Source organism: Nomia melanderi, chromosome 13 (genome assembly GCF_051020985.1).
Source record: "Nomia melanderi isolate GNS246 chromosome 13, iyNomMela1, whole genome shotgun sequence".
Taxonomy (NCBI): domain Eukaryota; kingdom Metazoa; phylum Arthropoda; class Insecta; order Hymenoptera; family Halictidae; genus Nomia; species Nomia melanderi.
This window is the reverse complement of record NC_135011.1, coordinates 1,235,366-1,250,242: the sequence shown is the minus strand read 5'-3', so window position 1 is coordinate 1,250,242 and position 14,877 is coordinate 1,235,366. Positions and strand designations below refer to the sequence as shown.

At 49.2% G+C, this 14,877-nt stretch overlaps 1 protein-coding gene across 2 annotated transcripts in view; it reads right to left on the bottom strand.

The window, feature by feature from the left end:
* The window catches only part of shg (DE-cadherin), a 46,679-nt gene that overhangs the window by 27,321 nt on the left and 4,481 nt on the right, over window positions 1-14,877 (bottom strand). The window lies entirely within an intron of this gene.

Here is a 14,877-nt window from a genome sequence, read left to right as displayed (position 1 = left end):
AAAAGCGAAACAGGATCAGAGCCATCGCTTGTCGCCCGCTTCCCTGTGTTCGCCCTGTATGGGGCTAACCCTTTGACGGCAGAGATGCACCGGCCGTGCCATATGGCAGGAATTCGGCCGTGTACCGAGAACTGCTCGTTAGGTGTGCATTTCTGAGAGTGTTCGAACAATCGAAACACTGAATTCTGCATTGAAACGATATTATTTGTAAGCCGTGTAACGTTAAAGTCACATATCGGTATACTGGCATCTTGATTTATTTCATTTCGCACTCGAAATGTTGAATAAAATTAAGTAATCAGTTAACTGAAATTTGTATACGCTCAGGCATGGAAGTTAAACGTCATTGTAACTGGAAAGTTACCCTTAGCACTCCGTAGTTTTTCACTAGAAATATTTCAACATTCCCTGACGAGATAACGATATTTTGTAAATCCAAGTCGACCAGAAATTCACGTGAATCGACGAACAAAGCTATTCTACGTCAATATTTCTCAGATTGACGCATTATATGAAGTATAATATTAAATATCAAAGGGTTAATAGTCAATAATATTGAAAGTTTATTCATTGTATACGTTAAAAATTATATTCGTTTGATGAAAGTATCGAAACTATCGAATACATTCTTAATTCGTATTCATACGTGGATATCTATTAATTTTGTACTGCATAGATTGTTATAACGAACAAAAATTCGGCCCATAAAGGGTGAACGCCGAGATTCATGTTTTCTCACGGTATATTTACTGATCTAATGAAGCAGTGTTTTTAATCACCCGTAGAACCACAAGCGCAAGTTTCCTCGGCGCCTTCGGGCGTCGACGGTAGTCAATAGGTTAAGGACGCGCCTCGACAGCGTCGGTTCGAATAAGCTCTCCTTGCTCGTTGCGTGATACACGCCGCGTGTATACACATTCGAACAAAAGCCGAATCCATAATCCAATAGGAAGCACCGTCGGCCGACGCTTCACCGAATTCGCGTCCGCCCGACGGTCCCCGTGTTCCCGTTCAGCGTCGAGCAAGAGCCGATCGAGCGAGCCGATCGAGCGAGACGATCGAGCGAGACGATCGCGCGCTTTCCCACGCGCGGGAAACCGAGCCGCGAAGACGGTTCCAATTAGGGGAAGCGAAGTGTGTCCTCGTCGGGTCGCGGATGTCGCGCGCTCATCGCGGCGTGCAATTATCCAGTTATCAGACGACGACCGCGACGACGAAGACGAAGACGACAACGACCGCGTCGAGGTTCGCCCGAGTGGTACGCTCGATTACGAGGCAGCGCGTAATTAACGGTCGCGATCGACGAATGTAGCGCGCGCTGCGTCGCCGAGGAATTCGAAGACGCCTCTCGCTCGAGGGATCGACGGGCGAGAATCGAGACCGACGCCGGATCCCCTCGGTAAACAAAGGAAGCGATACGTCGCCGGGCCGAGCGGGCGGTGCGCCGATTGGAAATCGGATTGGGCGAAATTCAATTAGAATCGAGGAAAATTGGCCGGCGCGGTAAGGCGCGGCTCGCGCTCCCGAGGATCGATCCTTGGAAAATGAACGGGGAAATAAAGGAAATTTCACGGGTCGGCGGCCGATCGGCGCTCGGATGTGTATAATCTCTCGTCGCAGGCGTGTCGCGGAAAATCGTGTCCTCGCGGTATCGGACGGAATCGCGCCTAAGTACGTCTCCGTTGCGCGGAGTCGATCCTCGCGAGGGCTAATCGAGTTAGCGCGATCCACAATGGCAGTCTCGCTCGGCGGCGAGCTCTCCGCTTCCTCCGGGCCGGGCAGAACCGCTCGCTTCCCTTCGGAGTACTTACATTAACGAGTTAGCAGCGAGCAAAGACGGCCGGGCAGCGCGAGAGGAGTCTCGCGGCCGCGGTCTCCGCCGCGCCGTACGTCGCGGACGCTCTAGACACGCCAGACGCGCGAGACGGCAACCCCTTTAGCGCGGGCTGACGGTCCACACCAATCTCCATTAGTTCACCTCGTTACGCCACGAGACACCGCGCCGCGTCCCTTGCCGCTCGCCGCCGGCCGGGTATCGCCTTTCTCGCGGCCCTCTTCCCGCTCGCCGTTCTCTCGGCCGTATTCCGGAACAAGCCTCGAACCCATTATCCGATCCTTTTCTCCGCACTCGAGGATCCGGAACGCGAGCCGCCGCCTCGCGCGCCCTGCGCCCCCCTCGCAGCATCCTCGGGCAAGGAAAACGCGTCGCGACTTCCATCAACGAAGGCGAACCGCTCCGTCGAGAGGTTCCGGAGCTCTCTCGGACGCGGCCGGCGAAACGCGGGCCCGGGGTCTTCCGAAATTGAAAACGGGCGGGGCCGCGTCTTCCGTTCCCCGGCGCGACGCTCGAGAGAGCCCGGAGAATCTAGAGAGCGTACAGAGAGCAGAGGACGCTCGGCATTCCAGCCGTTTCTGCGCGGCGCGCGGCTCGTCCTCGATCCTCGACGCGCCGCGGAACGCGAGCGTGCGGCCGTTGGAAAAGTTGCGATCGGGAGGACAGGGAATACCGGTTCTCGCTTGGTCCCCGATAATATTCGCTCGCAGCGGACCGGTGTGGACGCGATTGCGAGATCGCGCGGCTCGACGGCCGACCGCGGCTCGCTCGGGCCGCGTCCACGCGACTCGCGGTTCCCTGCGGCAGGAATCGAGTTTTACCGCAGCCGCGCGGACGAAAGAAAGAAACGAACGAACGAACGAACGGGGGGGAAGAACGGGGGGACGGGAGGATTCGACGCGGTAACGAGCTGAAAAGAGTTAGCGATGGGCTCGGCGCAGGTGCAGGCGCAGGAACGGGAACGCGGAGGAGAGAGTCCGACGTGACGCGCGCGCGAGCGAGCGAGTTTGCTCTCGTTCGGGAAATTTTCGAGCGGACAGGGATCGGCCTGGCACTCGTCCATTTCAATCGCGGTTACCGGCGATTACGAGGAAGCGTAAATCTTCCGGGAGACGAGCGGTGAGCCGCGCTGGCAACCGCCCGACGGTGTGCTCGGTCAACTATGCGCGCTCCGTCCTCGGCGCGCTGACGCGTCGATTCGCTCGAGTCGCTGCAATTCCGCGGGAACGTCGCGAGCAATTACAGAGTTCATCGATTCTCCGGTTTGCCGGAGTTCCGTCAAGGTCGACGCTCGTTAAAATAACGACGCCTCGTTGAAATCGATCGAGTCCCGTTCGAGGTTCGAGGATTCCTTGGATTTCTGGGGAACCGGGACGGTACCGGGACGATTCCGCCGTCTGTTCTCCAGCCTTTCGCTCGTTCGTTCGGAGAACGATGCACGGGCACGCTCCGGCGACGGCCGTTCGAGAATCCGTATGCATAGAACTCGAGACCGGAGAAGGAACTCGTACAAAAGCCTAACGATCGTACGCGTGACAAGACCGACAAGAATGTCGATGACGTCATCTCCAGGCCGCAGGTATAACCGCGGCGCTCCGCTCCGCGCCGAGCGACGCGGCGTGTGAGTCAACTCGTATGCCAACTTCCACGAACGTGCCTCCTCACCGTTCCTTCCCTTCGCTCGTTCGTTCGTTCGTTCGTTCGTTCGTTCGTTCGGTTATCGCTGCGCGCACCCATCATCCGATAGCGCGCGCTCGCGCGCCCGCTTTCGTCTCCGCGCTCGTGTTCGTGCGCGTGTAACCGTTCAAAGTAATCTATTAATAAATACGTAGGATATACGTTCGAGCCAGCTGCCACGGATAGGTAGCCACGTTATCGCCCGTCGAGGGGGAGACGGATTCGGATAACGCCGAGCCGAGCGAATAGGGTGTTGTCGTCCGGCGTTCGTTGCCAGCCACGATAACTCTTCGTAATCTAGCCGCTTCGAACGCGCCCGTCTTCCCTATCGTTGCTATTATTACGACGATCGAGACGCATCGCGGCCGAGCCTCGATCGTCGATCCTTCGCGACGCGATCTTTGAAGCCGACGGATTAGAAGTTAAACGGTCGGCGAGCTGAGAAAACTGGTGGCCAAGTGAAAACAAGAACTTTCCTATGAATCTTTCCTTCTATCGCTACTTCTAGTAACCGCCCTGAATCCTTAGCTTCTGATTTTAGCTTTAAATACTAAAGCTTCTAAGATCGTTCGTTCGTCGGTCAACAAGAGCATCTAGGGAAAGTCAAACGCTTTCGTCGATGCGTCCTTTCGAGGGAAAGTTGGTCTCGGAGCGCAACGCGCAAGAGTCCGAAAACCGAACAGTGCCCTTTTCATGGCGCTCTGTAGCCATCGAGACGGCAATTGAAAACGGTTCGCCATTCCGCGCGATGCCAACCGATTTACGCCCGCGGTTCCGCGGTCCGTTATCCAGCGGCTTAAAAACAATCCACGGAATAACGGACGGTTCGGTGAAAATTCTGATCTCGCAGATCGAACGAGGGTCGAACGTCGCGGCATCGTTCCTCCTTCGTTCGAGCGTAACGGTTCCGCTGCGCGCGCCGTGGCCCGATAAGCTCCGCGACGCTTCGCTCTCTCGCGAGGCGTTTCGACGAACCCGTCGATCGGCGATAACGCGAGCCACGGCGACGACGATCCTCGAGAAACCGAGGAATCGGAGCGCGGGCGTGGCGCGCGCGTTCACCGCGAGCGCGAAAGAAGGCGCGCGCGGATCGGCAATCCATTCGGCGCACCGGCTGCGGCTCGTTATGCCGGGCTGTGTGTGGCGTTTGTGCCGTACGCTCGTTTCCTTCGTCTATTTCCGCGAGTATCGATTTACCATTAGCATCGCGCGCCGGCTAAACAACCACGGTAACGCGCGGCGTGCCGCGACGTACGCCGCGCCTCGACGCGATATCCGACGCCGTGCTCGTCTTCGGTTCACCATTTCTGTCGGAACACGTCTGAAAATAGACGGATGCGAGACCCTCTTCCGGAGATCGAGCCGCGCACCGACGATCCCCCGCTCGTCCCGAGCGCAGCCACGGACGATCGGTACCGACGATTCGCCGAGCGACCGAGCAGAACGAGACCGCCGCAGACTTCGCCATTTTGTCGGGCGAAACGGGAAGCGCTTGTATATCGAATTCCTCCGACGAGATGCGATTGTATATGTAACAAGATGTAACTACGATCGGTTCTAACGTGTACAATAAATAAACTTTCAGTATTATTGATCATTAACCCTTTGATATTTAATATTATACTTCATATAATGCGTCAATCTGAGAAATATTGAAATTCGCGTGAATTTCTCGTCGAGTTGGTTGTACAAAATATTGTCTTCATCTCATGAGAAAATGTTGAAATATTTCTAGTAAGAAACATCCGAGTGCAAAGGTTTAATTAGTACACATTGTGAAACGCACGATCGTCGAAGAATTAGAGGAAATCGCGCGGAAACTCTAAATTTTCAACGAAGCGCGAGTTTACGAATGGAAGAGGAACGATTGGACCTTTATTCCTCGCACATTCGACTACCTTGTGGCGCAACAATTTCACAGGTCGCGGGACGTTCGCCAAATTGACTTTTGACCGCCCGAAACGCCGATGGACGGTGACGGACGGCGCAGAAGGGTTCGCGCGTCGGGCCCGCGGGCGGACGAGACGGCACGCGTTAAAGAACGCTGGGCCAGACGAAATTCTGTTTAATTTCGCCGCCCGGATCCGTTCGTTAGAGGTGCGAGCCACGTCTACGTTCTAAACACGTAGTACGTGCCAACACGTACCGGCGACGGGAACATTTCGAGTTACGCCGCGGCGCGGCGAGGACCAGCGAGGACGGGGGACGCGGCCGGTCGCCGCGTTCTGCCTCCTGTCCGTGGAAACCGCTGGAAAAAACGATCGCACCGCGGAAACTCGGCGCGATCGGCGAGCGCGACGGTGCAGCGGAGCGAAGCTAAGTTTCAATCGTCCAACCTCGGATTTAATGATTTCTCGTAGGACGATAGTGTATGTATATAATCCTCTGCGAAATATTAGGCGTGGACAGCCAGCAATTTCGAGGCTGTTTCGAGTTACTACTTTGAATGACTGTCACGAGTATAGTCTGAAATAAGTCGCGATGGTAACGGGGTAGATTGTTGATGATCCGATTTTTTAATGAGCGTTTGATACGATTAATATGCAATTTCCTTGAAAATTGTAACAATTATTTTAATTTCTTCATTCCTTATAGTACTCGAATGAAACTATTTTCATCATCATTTTGAAGATTCAATGCTTCGAAGATAATTCCTAAACAAAATCGAGATCATTCTGAGTAGTTCTAGTGTTAACCCTTTGCACTCGAAAGTTTTTCATTCGAAATATTCTATACTTTCTAATTAATAGTAGACAAGATTCCTTAAAACGAATGTAACAAGAAATCACACATAAATTAGGTAACAAAGCTTTCCTCTCAATATTCCACGCATTGATGAGGTATACAAAAGTGAATGGTAAATACCAAAGTTTATAATTGTCCCGTATCAAATCATCTGGCGCCTAGGAGTCGCCGTTCGAGTGCAAAGGGTTAACTCTCCGATTAGAAATGATCGTTAAGAAGCGAGGTAATTATCTTTGCCTTGCAAAGCAGGCGATTTCGGGTATTTTCGGGGACGATACCGTAGGGAGACTTACTATTTCTCCTCGGATCGATCGAACGCGCCCTCCGAAAATAACGGGCGGTCCGAATCGCGCGAGAATCGAACGATTAACAGTGTCGGACGCGATAATTTCGAGCGCGCCTCGGCCGAAGAGGGACGGGAGCAGCGAGGTATGTTCGAGAGTTCGCTTCGAATTCGATTCCGTCCGGTGAAAAGGCAGCCTGGGAAACGCGCGCGCATGGTCGGCTCGCAATCAGCTTAATGTACTAATTGCCCCTGCTCCCGATACTCTCGCGCGAGCTAATATCCCTGGCATTTGATGGACGCGAGCGTGTCCCTCGGACCGACGTCTTTCCGAGAACGATGCCACGGCGAGAACGAGTTCGGAAAATGGGACGGGAATTGACCGTTTCACAGTCCCGCCGTTTCAGGAAGGTCTTGCCGGGGAGACTCGAACGGCCCGATAACGCCTCCCTTATCTCGCGTCGTTAAACGCCGAGCACCGAGATACCGGTTTTCTTATTCAATAAGAACGATCGGACGTAACGACGTTGCTGACAAAACGGACCCTCTCCGTCATGGCGTACTTACACACGAGGACACTCCGAATAATTGCTCGACGCATCGAAATTCGGTGAATTTCAATTGCGAACGTTGTCCTCGTGTTATCGCGATCGTAGATTCTGTATGATGGCGTCAATATTTGATATAACTGGTGCAATATTCGAGTTCGAAGGGTTAAATTTCAAATCGTTCTTCTGAGTCATTGAATGTGTTTTCTTCGATGCCTGTCTAGTTTTATTCCGCGATAACACAGTCTGATAAGAGATCATCGCAACCGTAGATTCTAGATGATGGCGTCGATCTCTTATCGAACTGTTATCGCGGAATAATACTAGACACGCATCGAAGAATACGCATTCAATGACTCAGAAGAACGATTTGAAATTTAACCCTTTGAGCTACGTAGGCTCCAATATTGCACTAGGCTCTAAAATTATTAAATTTTCCAAATTTCGTACTGAACAGAAAAACAAAAGATCGAAGGAATGTCACAGCATTCCACATTTTCACTGGAGGTACCATAAAAATTAGCAGTTGCTGATAAATTACAAAATCATCTAGAGTGCTAAGGGTTGAAATATCTCTTCCTTTCACACTATTTACGTAAAACAGCGAAAGTATTATAAATATAAAAATATAATAACAGAATATCAGAAACTACATGTTACACAGGGGACATAAGAATCTTAAGACTCAGCTGGAGCTAAAGGTTGGGAAACACTGTAACCGAATCAGTAACAATGCAAGCGTCAGTGAAAAGATGCGCGTCGCACAGTAGCTTCAGCAATTTCAACTGCACCAGATTCAAAACACCTGTGCGTTCAATTGTTCCATACGACTATTCCCCCGAGAAACTTTCATTTCGTAAATACACACAACGTCAGTAGAGGAATCGAACGGTCGTCCGAGCTCGGCGAACGAAAAGGCACCGAAAGGCACCGGACTGGCGGGGATACTTAAGTCGCGCAGCGATGAATCGCCGGTCTTCCTGGATTAGTCACCCTGTAATCGAGAGGGTCTTTCATCGGCGGCAGGAAATTCGTTCGTCTCGGCCGCGCCGGTAGGAGCGAGCTCGGAAAGCACGGCACCGCGAACGAGGTCTCTCTCTCCCGGCGTCCCCTGCTCCCCCGCGCCGCGCCGTCGATTCTCGTTCCCATTGAAATTCTCTGTCCGCGACTGCTTGCCAACCTACCGCTTAATCGTCTTTCTTTCGCGCCGTTCGCTCCGATCAATCGAGAGACGCGGTTCCTTCCGCTCCCCGTCGAACCGACGACCGATCGCGAGCCGCATTCTACGGTAACCCCATACCTTGCACGACCGGCTTTCTCGGCGTCGTCTTTTTCCCCGGGAAGAGGCGTACGCGACACTCCGACCGTATCGTTCGCCGGCTCTCGCCGATGGACGCGCGCCATTCCGCTCGCCGGACACGCGACAAGGACCGACCTCGGCGGAAAAGTCGAGGACACGCCGCCGGTGTACCTCGGCGAAGAGTTCGTGCGACGGGAACGGAAGGAGCGGAGGAAAAGGAGCATTCCGACGTCGCCGATCCACCGTGGAGGTCCCGCGTTTGCCAAGCTGACCTTTCCAGAGAGAGAAGAGGGGACTCACTTTTGAGCCAAAGGTCGGCTGGGCAATGTGGGACCTTCGACGTGCTCCTCTTTCTTCCTTCGTATTGTGTCGAGCAGGATTTTAGGGGGGTTTTGGGCAGTTTTGAGAAGCGGATGCCACTGTGAGAGAGAAGAATAGGTTTGCGAGTCTGGAATTTTAGGATGGTTTAGGGTAGTTTTAAGAACGCGAGTGTGAGAGAGAGATAGTATTGCGAGTCTGGGATTTTAGGGTAGTTTTGGGTAGTTTAGGGTAGTTTTAAGAAGCGAACGCGAGTGTGAGAGAGAAGAATAGGTTAGAAGTCGGGGATTTTAGGGTAGTTTAGGGTAGTTTTAACACTTAGCCAACCGAATGGAGAGATCCCCCACTTTTCACTTAGCAACGTATTGCCTTTGATTCCGTTTATCTTTTCTTCTGTTGTTTAGTAAGTCTTGAAGTCGGATTATTTGCAGTCTATCAAATGCGGTTCTTGTTTTTACAAAACACAGTTTCTAACCGAATTGATTGAATGAGTTCAATTGAAGATAATGGAGGAGGTTGTAGGTATAGTTCTTTTTAGGCGGTCGCCTAAGTGTTAAGAAGCGAGTATGTGTGTGAGAGAACTAGTATTGCGAGTCTGGAATTTTAGGGCAGTTCAGGATATTTTTAAGAAGCGAACGCGAGTGTGTGTGTGAGAGAACTAGTATTGCGAGTCTGTGATTTTAGGGTAGTTCAGGATATTTTTAAGAAGCGAAAACGATTGTGTGCGTCAGGGAAGGGCAATGAAGGAGGAAAGCTGTAACGGTTGAGGGAAAGTGGCCTGCGCGGCGTCCCAAGGTTGCCAGTTTAGCTTCGAAGGGGTGCGTTCAAGAGTTTGGGAGTGCGAGCGAGAAGAATGCTTGTGGGGGAGAGAATGAGTTTCCAGTGCTTTTAGTTAGTTGTAGAACCATATCTTTGTTAAAAGATTCACTCGTTCCTCTCTATTCAGACAGCCGTTCTTATAGCTTCTGAATACGTTGTACATTTCAGAAGCCGAACCATTAACCCTTTGCGGACGAGCGTCGACATTTCGAGATGAAATTTCCATATTTCGAAGAGTAACTCGCGAACAAACGATTTAATTAGTGAAACAGAAGGGATCAGTGTATAATTTCTTCTCATTATTCAAGCAATCGACATATAATTTAACTTCATCTGCCGAAGCTTTCGTATATTTCAAAGAACCTTACTAAGCTTACTAAGCTACTGAGCTCGCGTAACATTTTACCATCGGCAATTTGTAAGAAATACAACAAAATTGTCCATTCTACTTCAGGTGGAAATTTCATTTGAAGATAATAAGATAATAGCAAAATAGCTGTATGCTTTGAACCGTGGATAATGAACAACATTGATTCTCGATAAATTAGTTTACAAATCTTCACCGCGAGTCCCACTCGTCATTGTACAAGGGGTTAATGTTCTCAATCTTTATCTCTATACTCAACCGTATTCACGTTAACCCATACTATCGATCCCAGGATTCACGGTCTCGGATACCGACAGATTTTCGCGTCGGCGAATCTTCTCGAGCGAGTTCCCGTGGAAGAGGCTCGCGAAGAGAGAGATGGCCGGCGGTGTAAAAGGGCAAAGACGAGGGCGAAGACGTAAAGACGCGGAAATTCTGCAGAGACAAGCGATATTCGCGGTCGGCCGAGAGGAAGGGACGCGTCGAGTAGGTATCGTCGAGTGCTCGAGCGGCGGCGAACGCGATCGCGAACTCGGACGAATCGTTAGAGCCCCAACGACGACGACGGCGACGACGTCGACGAAGACGACGTTTCCCGGAGCTCGAGCTTCCAACGTTTCCGATGTTTGCGGAACGCCGTCGGTGCCGTTTCGAATAATAGGTGTTTGCGCGGCGCACCGTCGTAGCGTCGTGCCGGGTTAGCTGTCGTCCGACGATAGCTTTCGAATTCGATCGAGACGGAGCGGCAAACGTACCACTTACGAGGTGCGCTCGATCGTGGAAACACCGACAACGAGCCGAAGGAAATAAGCGGCTCGTCAATTATAATACCTACGACTGACCCATTTGTCTTCGAGACCAACGATAATATTGCATCTCGGTTCAAGTGCTCCCGCTCGAGGGGAGGATTTCCCCGAAGGTCAGAAGGGCCGAGGCGGGGGCGCGAAGCGAGGCCAGTCCGCGAAGTCGCTTAACGCTAGGTTTACGGAACGCGTCGATTTGACGCGGATTGAATTTTATAAACATTATTTGGTAATGACTGATTGTATATTTCTACATCTACAGTTTCCAAAATCTAAATGAACGAATATCAACTTCCCCAGGAATAATAGAATAAACTACAATAAATGCCCGTAAACTTAGTGTTAAGCACAGTAGTTTCAAGAGTAGTTTCTTGCGCGGAGTTACGAACGTTTAGATAAGTGTACAGGAAACGCGGAACCAGAGGAATATTAACCTCTTGCCCTATGATTTCTTTTTCAACCCTGACCAATCTATCTCTGTTATTAACCCCTTGCCGTGCAATGTGCGAGACTCGTGATGAAGTTCTCTAGACTAATTTAACAGCAATGACAACAGCAAAAACAACTACTTCGCTATTATCAATGTATCATGTTCAAATGAAATTTCCGCCTGAAGTAGAATGGAAATCTTCCTTGTGTTTCTTCTAAATTGTCGATAGTAAAATATTACGCGAGCTTAGCAGAAGTAAATAGTACGTCAAGGGGTTAACAACTTACTGAGAATAAGAGAAAATTCCAGTCTTCCACGCACGCGCTCTAACGTATAATCATCGATAACAGAAATATGTAATTTGCGTTCGAACGAATAATATGTTTGTTAAATTCTATTTGAAGTCTTGGGGAGAGGTTAACATTGAAAGTGGAAAGTTGACCCTTGAAATATATATTCTTATTAAAAACAAAAACTATTCGAAACGTATGGAAGCTTGAAACAAAATGGCGCAGGATTCCTAAACCGCGTCGAACGCGACGAAGTGAGCGTGTACAGTGTGTCCCGAAATTATTGCCGGGAAATGAGCGAATCGAATCAAATGTACACATGTGCGAGCATCCTCGAGGAGGTTAAACGAGGAACACCACCGTCAGCGGCGCGAGGAGTTTCGACGGCTCCGGGCGTTCCGTCGGTCTAGGATACTCGAACTCATCGCGTATTCATTCCGCGGTAAACCGGTTTCAATGAAGCCGGCCACCCTTCGGTTCCCCGTGGGAAGCGAAAGTTTACTTTATATACGTATTTTACTGGTATCCTAGTCGCTTATCAGCCGGGACCATCGGCGGGCCGGGGATCGGTACTTTCTCGAGCACCGTGCGCCGATTAACCCCTTGCCGTACAATGACGAGCGAGACTCGCGATGAAGATGTCGAAACTAATTCGACAAGAATCAGTGTTGTTCATTACCCACGGATCGAAGCAAACTATTTTGTTGTTATCAATGTGTTGTCTTCAAATGAAATTGATGAATATCCAGAGAAACTGAAAATAATCTATTGTTACAATCTTTATAGAGATTACATATCAATCGTATTAACCCTTAGCACTCCGGATGATTCTGCAATCTATCGGCAACTGCAACTAATTTCTATAGTATCCTTAGCGAAAATGAAAAATGCTATAACATTCCTTAGATCTCTTATTTTCCTTTTTAGTGGAAAATTTGGATGTCTGAAAAATCTAATGATTATAGGGTAGTTTTAAGATTCACTAAAATATCTAATATTATTCCTGGTGCAATATTCGAGCCTACAGAGTTCAAAGGGTTAGCAATACTTAACATTTTCCAACTACACAAAGACGATTGTCTTTTTTAAATGAATTCAAAGAAAAATCACAAGTAAATTCAGAGACAAAGCTTTGCTAAAGGGCCAAATGCTCGGTAGTTCTAGTGATAAAAACTTGTAGTTGCTGCTGGATTACAAAATCATCTTCAGTGTCATGAAGTTCCGAGATGGACGTCAGCCAGTGTTGGCGTCGTTCTTCCCGACACAGAAGGAATGGAAACGCGCGCGTCGAGCGTCATCCGTGGCCTCGATCGACCGACGACGAATACCGGGAACGAAATATTCGTCATTCCCGATGATTCTCGCGCAGCGCAGCGCAGCGGATGAATCACTTCCGAATTCTTTCCCTCGCCGTGTGCTCGCTCCGATTTCATTCGAACGACGCGGCGGCGGTCTCGTTTCCTTCTCCGCCGTGTCTCGGCGTCGCGCGAATTTCGCACCGCGCCGCTCTCGAATCGGCGAACCACTCGCGATAGAATATTTCGTTATCGGGCTCGCTTCGCCGAAGCCTCTTCAGTTTTATCGCAAAGACGATACGTCGATACGGGCTTATCGCGCGAGATTACGTAAAGATTAGGAGCGGTTCGATTCCGTTCGATTCCGCTCGCGCGGAGAGGAAAAAAAAGACAGTCGACGCGTCGAGCGCGATTCTACGGGCCTTAGGCCCGGCTTGTGCTTCTCGCTTCGTCCCAGTGTCCCTCAACCTTTCTATGGTGGTTCCATAGGGAGATCCGGAAAGTTGATACTAATCGGGCGAGTTGCTAGTAATTCGGCAAGTTAGAACTGATCTAGCAAGTTGCTACTGATCTAGGAGGTTAGTACTAATCCAGCAAGTTGTTATTAACGTAGCAAGTTTGCTTCTCATCAGGCGAGTTGCTACTACTCGAGAAAGTTGATAGTAATGCAGCAAGTTGCTACTATTAGGCGAGTTGCTACTCATCCAGCAAGATTGCTACTATTAGGCGAGTTGCTACTCATCCAGCAAGATTGCTACTAATCAGGCGAGTTGCTACTACTTGAGTAAGTTGCTAGTAAGGCAGCAAGTTACTTCTAATCGAGCAAGTTGCTACTACTCGAATAAGTTGCTAGTAATCCAGCAAGTTGTTACTAATTTAGCAAGTTACTACTACTCGAGCAAGTTGTTACTAGTCTAGCAAGTTACTACTACTCGAGCAAGTTGTTACTAATCTAGAAAGTTACTACTACTCGAGCAAGTTGCTAGTAATGCAGCAAGTTGCTTCTAATCGAGCAAGTTGCTACTACTCGAGTATGTTGCTAGTAATCCAGTAAGTTGCTACTAATCTAGCAAGTTGCTACTACTCGAGTAAGTTGCTAGTAACGCAGCAAATTGCTAGTAATACAGCAAGTTGCTCCTAATCTATGAAGTTGCTACTAATCGAGCACGTTACTCCGTTTCCGGACGGTTTCACCGAGCCAACGCGAAAGCGTCCGCTTCGAGGATTCCACGATGGGGGTGAACAAGCAGAAGACCACACGTAAAGATCTGTTTCTCAATGAAACCCTACGCACATAGCAGTGCATATGAACCGTTCATTTCGAAAGTGGATCACATATTTATAACGGAATCCCATATTTCACATAAAGCAAACGAAACGAAGCTCGCAGATATTGTTATTTAAAGTTACAAGCTACGGCATTCTATCACTCAATAACTCGTTCCAGTTCTTTTTCGATATTCTGTTAGCAGATTTATTGGATTGAATGAAATATTTCAACCGTTACGGTCCTCACCGAAATAAATGCTGCTGTCGAACGTATTACTTATGTACAATTATAACTATTTTAACGGTTAACTTGATTCCTCTGAAAAAAAATCGGATTGTGCTACTTATATCTGGAGACGTAGCATCCCCGTAGCTTCGTCGACAATGGTCTTCCTCTCAAGAAAAATAACGCAACGTCGTGCGTTAACTATAATAACGCGATTAAGAAGCCTATTAAAAGTGTTGCAGCAGCGGGTACCGCAGGTCGTAAGTTCAAAACATCTACGATTACAATCCTCGTCTCCGTTTTCCTTTGTGTTCCCCTGAATTACCATCTCTAAATAACCAGGCTACCAAGGGTGAAATACAGTATAACATATAGGAACAATGGACACTCCATTTTACCAAAACTACGTAAAACTACATAAAACTGTATAAAACTATATGAAACTATAAAAAAAACCGTTACCGACATATCAACCGTGAAAGTGATAAAAAACCCTTTACATTCCAAAAGTTTTTCACCGAAAACATTCAATATTTTCTAATGAGATGCAGACATTTTCTTAGATTGAATTAAGAAATTTCACATGCATCGAGGTAGAGAACTATTTTCTTTCGATATCTCGTACATCGATGCATCATACAAAGTTTGATATTAACCCTTTGCACTCGGATGT